The sequence below is a fragment of the Neoarius graeffei genome, chromosome 15 (genome assembly GCF_027579695.1).
Source record: "Neoarius graeffei isolate fNeoGra1 chromosome 15, fNeoGra1.pri, whole genome shotgun sequence".
Classification (NCBI taxonomy): Eukaryota; Metazoa; Chordata; class Actinopteri; order Siluriformes; family Ariidae; genus Neoarius; species Neoarius graeffei.
The window spans coordinates 30,617,169-30,625,788 of NC_083583.1; the positions used below are offsets into that span (position 1 = coordinate 30,617,169).

General features: G+C 42.3%; 1 protein-coding gene across 3 annotated transcripts in view; it reads right to left on the bottom strand.

The window, feature by feature from the left end:
• Positions 1-5,064, bottom strand: part of efl1 (elongation factor like GTPase 1) — a 343,260-nt gene extending 338,196 nt beyond the window's left edge. For 2 of the 3 annotated variants that reach the window (XM_060941123.1, XM_060941121.1), the window contains exon 1: positions 4,926-5,017. The gene's annotated coding sequence lies outside the window, so the exon portion shown is untranslated. The other variant, XM_060941122.1, reaches the window with a different exon arrangement.
• Positions 5,065-8,620: the final 3,556 nt, after the last annotated feature.

An 8,620-nucleotide genomic window follows, 5' to 3' on the forward strand; every position in this document is an offset into this window, starting at 1 on the left:
ATGCCATGGGTCCTTTAATGAAACTTAAAAATCTTGGTTATTTACTTATTTTATATACAAGTAAATATATATGGGTCCGTCTCAGAAACTGGTCTCTCATTTGGGACATTATGGTCAAAAAATTAATTTTCTAATTTTACTATTTTTTTTGCATTTACCGAACACTCAATGTTTCTTTTGTCATGTTTAATAAGAATAAAGATAGTATCTTGCTTTATCTGGCCTCCACTGTGGGAAATTTTTTTGATTACAATTCAAATGCTTTTGTAAAATTGATTTCCATATAAAATAACTCCATCATGAAGAATTAAAGCCCCTCCTTCACAGATGAGTGAAAATATTGAATAAATTTCCTCTTTTTGATTGCTTGGGTTAAAAATGCCAAGTTATGATGACTGAATTGATTATTCACTTAAATATGAATAATATGATACAGTTTGGGTATTTGATATGGCGAAATAGGACAATAGGACACAATGGAAAAATCAAGAACACACCGGAAAGATGAGAATAACGGCGGTGGTAAAAGAACAGCGACTGTACCGGCTGAAGGTCGCGCGGGTCTCTGCTGCGGCGCGCGAGCAACGGGACATCACTACCGCACCGGACAGAGCGCGAGGCGGGGGCAAAATGACTGGCCGTAGATTCGATCAAAAGTTCGATCTAAATTGACCATGGTTGAAAAATAGTGGCCAAAAATACGCAAACACTACGAAATATGAAAGTAAGATGAAAAAGAAACATTCTATTGCCTTATACTGCAAGACTAAACCAAAATAAAACTGTCAAAACTCACCTTTTCAGTGATAACATCCGAACAGATCACCCGCGTAACAGAAAGACCGCAAATGGAAGCACAATCAACTTCTAACTGTTGGAGTGGAAAATTCCATTCTACACACGCAAATTGTTAATGTGTGTCCTTCCCCGCACACAAATAACACGCTACGGTAAAAAACAGACCACAACTCATTTTATAGCTCAGAAATTCATACAAGACCAGCTACCATCGGAACATATTCTGTAAGAAACATTCTATACCTAGCTTTCAGCTTTCGTTTTAAAAAACAAAATCGCAGATTTATAACTAAATGTTTATATGGCGTAGTGATTTTAAGTTACTACTTTTGGTGAGGTAGTGACCTTGACCCTGAGGCTTTCCATTTAGATCAAAACACACGATCGTATTGGGTTTGGGTTTGCGGAAAATGGAGTTATGATGGTGATCAAATATTTTGCATGATGTTTTATTATGGCTATGATTATTCTGTGAGTGCACCAATCCTTAGGTGTATAAAGTTACAACTTAAAATACAATTATGCCGCTTTTCCACTACAAACGCGGCTGAGTCGGGCTGAGCCGTGCCGTGCTGAGTCGGGCTGAGCAGGGCTGTTGGAGTTGCATTTCGACTACAACCGCGCTGAACCGTGCTGGCTGGAAGTGGGTGGACACATTGGGTGGAGTTAGCGAAAGTGGGTGGACGTCAGGTGATGTCGTTAAGCAGTGCAAACAGTGACATCAGTGACCTTTTAAGCGGTAGTCTCACGACCCGAATAGTAAACAATAAACATGGAGGACATGGAGTCGTTAGTGTTGCTGGTCTTGGTGCTGTGGCTTGTTATCACCGACAACGCGGACAGATACTGGCAAGAGCGTATAGATGAGGCGAGGCGCATAAGGCTTCAGAAATTCTCGTAATTCGTAATTCTTCTTCTTCCGGGGTTGCAGTGTTTACAGATCCCAGCGTGCTCGCGGGGCGTGTGTGGGCATGTGAGGACACTCCTCCTCACCAATCAGTGCACAGGGGAGTGTCTGCTCACACCCCCAGCCTCACTCGGCTCGCTTTGGCTCGCTTCAGCCCCACTCCAAAACGGTGTGAGTTTTAGGGGCTAAGCAGGGCTGAAACGAGCTGAGTCGTGCTAGTTTTTGATAGTCGAAACGCGAGCCGTGTCGGGCTGAAGTGAGCTGAAGCGAGCTGAAGTGAGCTGAAAAAGGGTAGTGGAAAAGGGCCATTAGTGATAACTGTAGACTTTTCAGTGGACTACAACCTTTTTAAGGGAATGCAACGTAGTCAACCATTTATCATGTCCCAGATCAAGCCACCATTTTTCCACAAATTAGCAGAATTTTTGCCAAATTCTGAATAGAGTATTCACATCAAAGATTCAGTTTTATCTGTATTATTTTTTTCATCATTTTATTTCAAATTAAAACCAGCATCACCATTCAAAACCATATAGTTTATTGACTGTATATATTTAGTGGGGTACCCCAACAGTACCCAGTTTCTGAGACAGACCCATATATATATATATATATATATATATATATATATATATATATATATATATATATACACACACACAGTGCTGAGTGTAAATGAGTGCACCCCCTTTGAAAAGTAACATTTTAAACAATATCTCAATGAACACAATTTCCAAAATGTTGCCAAGTTTAACATAACATCTGTTTAACTTATAACGTGAAAGTAAGGTTAATAATATAAACTTAGATTACACATTTTTTCAGTTTTACTCAAATTAGGGTGTTGCAAAAATGAGTACACCCCACAACAAAAACTACTACATCTAATACTTTGTATGGCCTCCATGATTTTTAATGACAGCACCAAGTCTTCTAGGCATGGAATGAACAAGTTGGCGACATTTTGCAACATCAATCTTTTTCCATTCTTCAGCAATGACCTCTTTTAGTGACTGGATGCTGGATGGAGAGTGATGCTCAATTTGTCTCTTCAGAATTCCCCATAGGTGTTCGATTGGGTTCAGATCAGGAGACGTACTCGGCCACTGAATCACTCTCACCCTGTTCTTCTTCAGAAATCCAACAGTGGCCTTAGATGTGTGTTTAGTCATGTTGGAAAAGTGCACAACGACCAAGGGCACGGAGTGATGGTCGCATCTTCTCTGTCAGTATAGAGCAATACATCTGTGAATTCATGATGCCATCAATGAAATGCAGCTCCCCGACACCAGCAGCACTCACGCAGCGCCACATAAGGACACTGCCACCACCATGTTTCACTGTAGGCACCAGGCATTTTTCTTTGTACTCCTCACCTTTGCGACGTCATGCAGTTTTGAAGTCATCAGTTCCAAAAACATTTATCTTGGTCTCATCACTCCAGAGTATAGAGTCCTAGTAGTCTTCATCTTTGTCAGCATGGGCCCTGGCAAACTCTAGGCGGGCTTTTTTGTGCTTGGGCTTTAGGAGAGGCTTCTTTCGTGGACAGCATCCATGCATGCCATTCCTCTGCAGTGTACGCCGTATTGTGTCACGGGAAATAGTCACCCTAGTTTGGCTTTCTACTTCTTTAGATAACTGCAGTGAACCTGCATGCCGATTTTCTTCAACCCTTCTCATCAGAAGATGCTCCTGCTGAGGTGTGAACTTCCGTGGACGACCTGGACGTCTCTGTGAGATGGTCGCAGTTCCAGCTTTCTTAAATTTTGTACCACTGTTGCTACGGTATTCTGACTGATAAGTAAAGCTTTGCTGATCTTCTTGTAGCCTTCACCTTTGTGGTGTAATTTTCTTTGGGGAACTCTGAAGAGACAAGTTGAGCATCGCTCTCCATCCAGCATCCAGTCACTAAAAGAGGTCATTGTTGAAGAATGGAAAAAGATTGATGTTGCAAAATGTTGCCAACTTGTTCATTCCATGCCTAGAAGACTTGGTGCTGTCATTAAAAATCATGGAGGCCATACAAAGTACTAGATGTAGTAGTTTTTGTTGTGGGGTGTACTCATTTTTGCACCACCCTAATTTGAGTAAAACTGAAAAAAAATGTGTAATCCAAGTTTATATTATTAACCTTACTTTCACATTATAAGTTAAACAGATGTTATATTAAACTTTGTCTTAACATTTTGGAAATTGTTTGTGTTCATTGAGATATTGTTTAAAATGCTACTTTTCAAAGTGGATGGACTCATTTACGCTCAGCACTGTATATATATGTACCGGTACACTACCCTTCAAAAGTTTGGGGTCACTCTGAAATGTTCTTATTTTTGAAAGAAAAGCACTGTTCTTTTCAATGAAGATCACTTTAAACTAATCAGAAATCCACTCTATACATTGCTAATGTGGTAAATGACTATTCTAGCTGCAAATGTGTGGTTTTTGGTGCAATATCTCCATAGGTGTATAGAGGCCCATTTCCAGCAACTCTCACTCCAGTGTTCTAATGGTACAATGTGTTTGCTCATTGCCTCAGAAGGCTAATGGATGATTAGAAAACCCTTGTACAATCATGTTAGCACAGCTGAAAACAGTTGAGTTCTTTAGAGAAGCTATAAAACTGACCTTCCTTTGAGCAGATTGAGTTTCTGGAGCATCACATTATTTTGTGGGGTCGATTAAATGCTCAAAATGGCCAGAAAAATGTCTCGACTATATTTTCTATTCATTTTACAACTTATGGTGGGAAATAAAAGTGTGACTTTTCATGGAAAACACTAAATTGTCTGGGTGACCCCAAACTTTTGAACGGTAGTGTATATATATATTCCTCCTTGGTTAACTTTTACTAAATCCTCAGAGTTTTGTTGCCTGTATGCTTCAGAGAGGAGAAAAGTTCTCTTCATACATGTTTCTAGCCCTTTTATTCCCTAACTTTCCTGCTTATTCTTTTGAAAACGAGAAACTCCTCAAGTATGTCCAATGATTTTACCACGTAGCAGCAGCTTATAGATACGTTGCTATAGCAACCAGCAACCCAGAATACAAAAGTTAGCACGGTAGCTAACAGGAGCCTTTCACATCCATGGGTTTCTCTCGTACACAGTGAACACAGGCGACTGTTTGTATTAAAACCCTGTAGCTGCTTAGCCGTGCTGCTAGGTAGCTAGCTAACTCAGCTGAATTGTATTTAATTGTCTTGGCTTTCTAAAACATTTACCTTCCACTGCAGTTAAAGCACACAAACACCTCAAATTAAAGCTGCAAAGCCGGCAGGAGCGGTCAGAAAAACACCAAACGCATCTGATAAACTCTACTCACGCTGTTTTCTCGCTTCCCGGAAGTGGAGTACAGAGGTAGTGACGTAACCGTGTTGTCAAGACATAATTTGAACGATTCACGCTTCGGATTTGTTTAATGAGCGCTTATGGTGCAATTTGTTGAATATGTGAATTACTCTGTGTTTAATTAAAAAAGAAAAAGTTGAAGACTTTTAGCATTGTGCTTAATTTTCGCAAAATAAAAATTTTAAAAGAGGGTCGAATCAGAAGGGCCGCTATCATCCGGGTATTTTTTCTTCTAGACTGGAGGATTATGGGATATGGAGTTTTGAAACTGTGTCGGCAAGAAGAAAACATGAGCAGCCGTTGAGGACCACGTGATCAAAATGTGCTGCGTCATGAGCGTCCGCCATCTCATCTCATCTCATCTCATCTCATTATCTCTAGCCGCTTTATCCTGTTCTACAGGGTCGCAGGCAAGCTGGAGCCTATCCCAGCTGACTACGGGCGAAAGGCGGGGTACACCCTGGACAAGTCACCAGGTCATCACAGGGCTGACACATAGACACAGACAACCATTCACACTCACATTCACACCTACGGTCAATTTAGAGTCACCAGTTAACCTAACCTGCATGTCTTTGGACTGTGGGGGAAACCGGAGCACCCGGAGGAAACCCATGTAGACACGGGGAGAAAATGCAAACTCCACACAGAAAGGCCCTCGCCGGCCACGGGGCTCGAACCCGGACCTTCTTGCTGTGAGGCGACGGCGGTAACCACTACACCACCGTGCCGCCCCAGCGTCCGACATGATGGTGGATATACTGTACAAAGTAACTAGGATGGCAGCCGCTGAAAGCGTGTCTGTAAACAATGCTGCATTTTTGAAGTATTACCATGATTTGAACGCTCGAGCGAAGATTCGATACAAAGAGAAGTGAGATATGTGTGGTTTTGACCCATGTTATTTAAAAAAGTCAGATTTTTCTGAAGATAAGACGTTTCTACTGACCATCAAGTACCCAGATATTGCGTTCTATCTGGTTGGGCTGGCGAAAAATCAAGTCCGACCTTGGACGAAACATAGCACATTTTCTGAGTGGGTACCCAGTCTGGATTGCTTCTATCATATAAATTTACTGGCACTCCTAGAAGTGAAATGGTAATCATCTTCTTCTTTTGGCTGCTCCTGATTAGGGGTCGCCACAGCGGATCTTTCGTCTCCATTGCTCCCCGTCTTCCGCATCCTTCTCTACCACACCTGCCACTTTCATGTCCTCTCTCACCACATCCATGTATCTCCTCTTTGGCCTTCCTCGTTTTCGTGTGCCTGGCAGCTCCATCCTCAACATTCTCCTTCCAACATGCTCTGCATCTCTTCTCAGGATGTGCCCGTACCATCTCAGTCTCATCTCTCTTAGCTTCATTCCCAAGCTCTCCACATGTGCCGTCCCTCTGATGTGCTCGTTCCTTATCCTGTCCAACCTTAACATCCTCAACTCTGCCACCTCCAACTTTGCCTCCTGTCTCTTCATAAAGGGTACGGTCTCCAATCCATACATCTTAACAAATGGAAATACACATGTTAAAATTATAACAATGACCGAGTGAACCACGACAAAAGAATGCTCATTTTATTGCAAAATTCTAGCAACACGAAACAAAATTCTTCCATGATATTACTGAGAAGCTTTTGAATCTCACTGGAGATAAAATGATTACTGCAATCACGAGCTGTTTTGGTTTTAACCTCTGTTAGATCAGCCCTGCCGATGTTGTTCAGCCGTGCATGTCTCCTCTCCGTACTAAGCCTTAGAGTTTCCTCGCCCTCTTTCCGAATCACGGACGGAATTCTAAAAAATCGGAACGTGCCATGGTCACGAGTACTGTTACCACTGTAACCACAACCATCTACAGCACAAAGATACGGCATAGCTAAAAGAATGCTGAAAGCAGTGGAAAAACAAAGAGAGTTGCGCATGCGTGACTATGTTTTGTAAGGAATGTCGCTTGACCCCGTATTTGCATATCCACCAACATGGCCGACATCTGGGTTTATATTTTGCTTTGACGTCACTTGCAAATCAAGGCAGGCCTTAACTTTTCTTTAAACGTAATAAGCAAAGATCCTACTGGAAAATGTGAACCATCCGGAAACTGTAGAACAATGTACTAGACTACTTAAATCACTGCAAGAAATATGAACATGAGAGAAATCATCTTTTTCTATCACTGACAATGGTAACACATCATAATTCCAAATTACCTGGTTTATTAGGGAGAGCATCAAGTCAGATATATCATTTTTTTTATCAAGCTTCTGAAAGAAACAGAAACAGAGTTAAAAGAAAAAAATTTTCCCTTCAATATCTCCTGTTCCAGGCGGCACGGTGGTGTAGTGGTTAGCACTGTCGCCTCACAGCAAGAAGGTCCTGGGTTCGAGCCCCGTGGCCGGCGAGGGCCTTTCTGTGCAGAGTTTGCATGTTCTCCCCGTGTCCGCGTGGGTTTCCTCCAGGTGCTCCGGTTTCCCCCACAGTCCAAAGACATGCAGGTTAGGTTAGGTTAACTGGTGACTCTAAATTGACCGTAGGTGTGAATGTGAGTGTGAATGGTTGTCTGTGTCTATGTGTCAGCCCTGTGATGACCTGGCGACTTGTCCAGGGTGTACCCCGCCTTTCGCCCGTAGTCAGCTGGGATAGGCTCCAGCTTGCCTGCGACCCTGTAGAACAGGATAAAGCGGCTAGAGATAATGAGATGAGGTGAGAGACCACATATTCCAGTGATCTGTTTGTGGGGTTTTCATAAGAAAAAATAAAATCTTTATCACTAAGGGAGTATGGTGTCTCGAGATGGCTAAAGAGGTGATTGTTTAGATCACTGATAAATGTTTTGGTCCTTTGACATTCAAAAAAAAAATGTAGCAATGTTTTATACATGTCCCCACAAACAAATCATCCATCCATCATCTGTAGATGCTTATCCTATTCTACAGGGTCGCAGGCAAGCTGGAGCCTATCCCAGCTGACTACGGGCGAAAGGCGGGGTACACCCTGGACAAGTCGCCAGGTCATCACAGGGCTGACACATAGACACAGACAACCATTCACACTCACATTCACACCTACGGTCAATTTAGAGTCACCAGTTAACCTAACCTGCATGTCTTTGGACTGTGGGGGAAACCGGAGCACCCGGAGGAAACCCATACGGACACGGGGAGAACATGCAAACTCCACACAGAAAGGCCCTCGCTGGCCACGGGGCTCGAACAGGGACCTTCTTGCTGTGAGGCGACAGTGCTAACCACTACACCACCGTGCCACCACAGATGCACAACAACAACAAAATATATAATTTTTTTTTCACATTTATACTTTTAGTATGTTCCATACAATGCCAGAAGAGGGAGACAAATATTAGCTGAAATATATCAATTTGTAAAGTAGCTATATTTGTTGTGTGTGCAGCCAATATGCTGATATGCTATTTGTCATAATAATCAATTAGTCATGAATGAAATGTACACTTCTTGCTCCTGTTTGGGACTGCCACAGGGGATCTGTTCCATCTATTTTGATCTGGCATTGGTTTTGCACCGGATGCCCTTCCTGATGCAACTGTCCCCAATCTA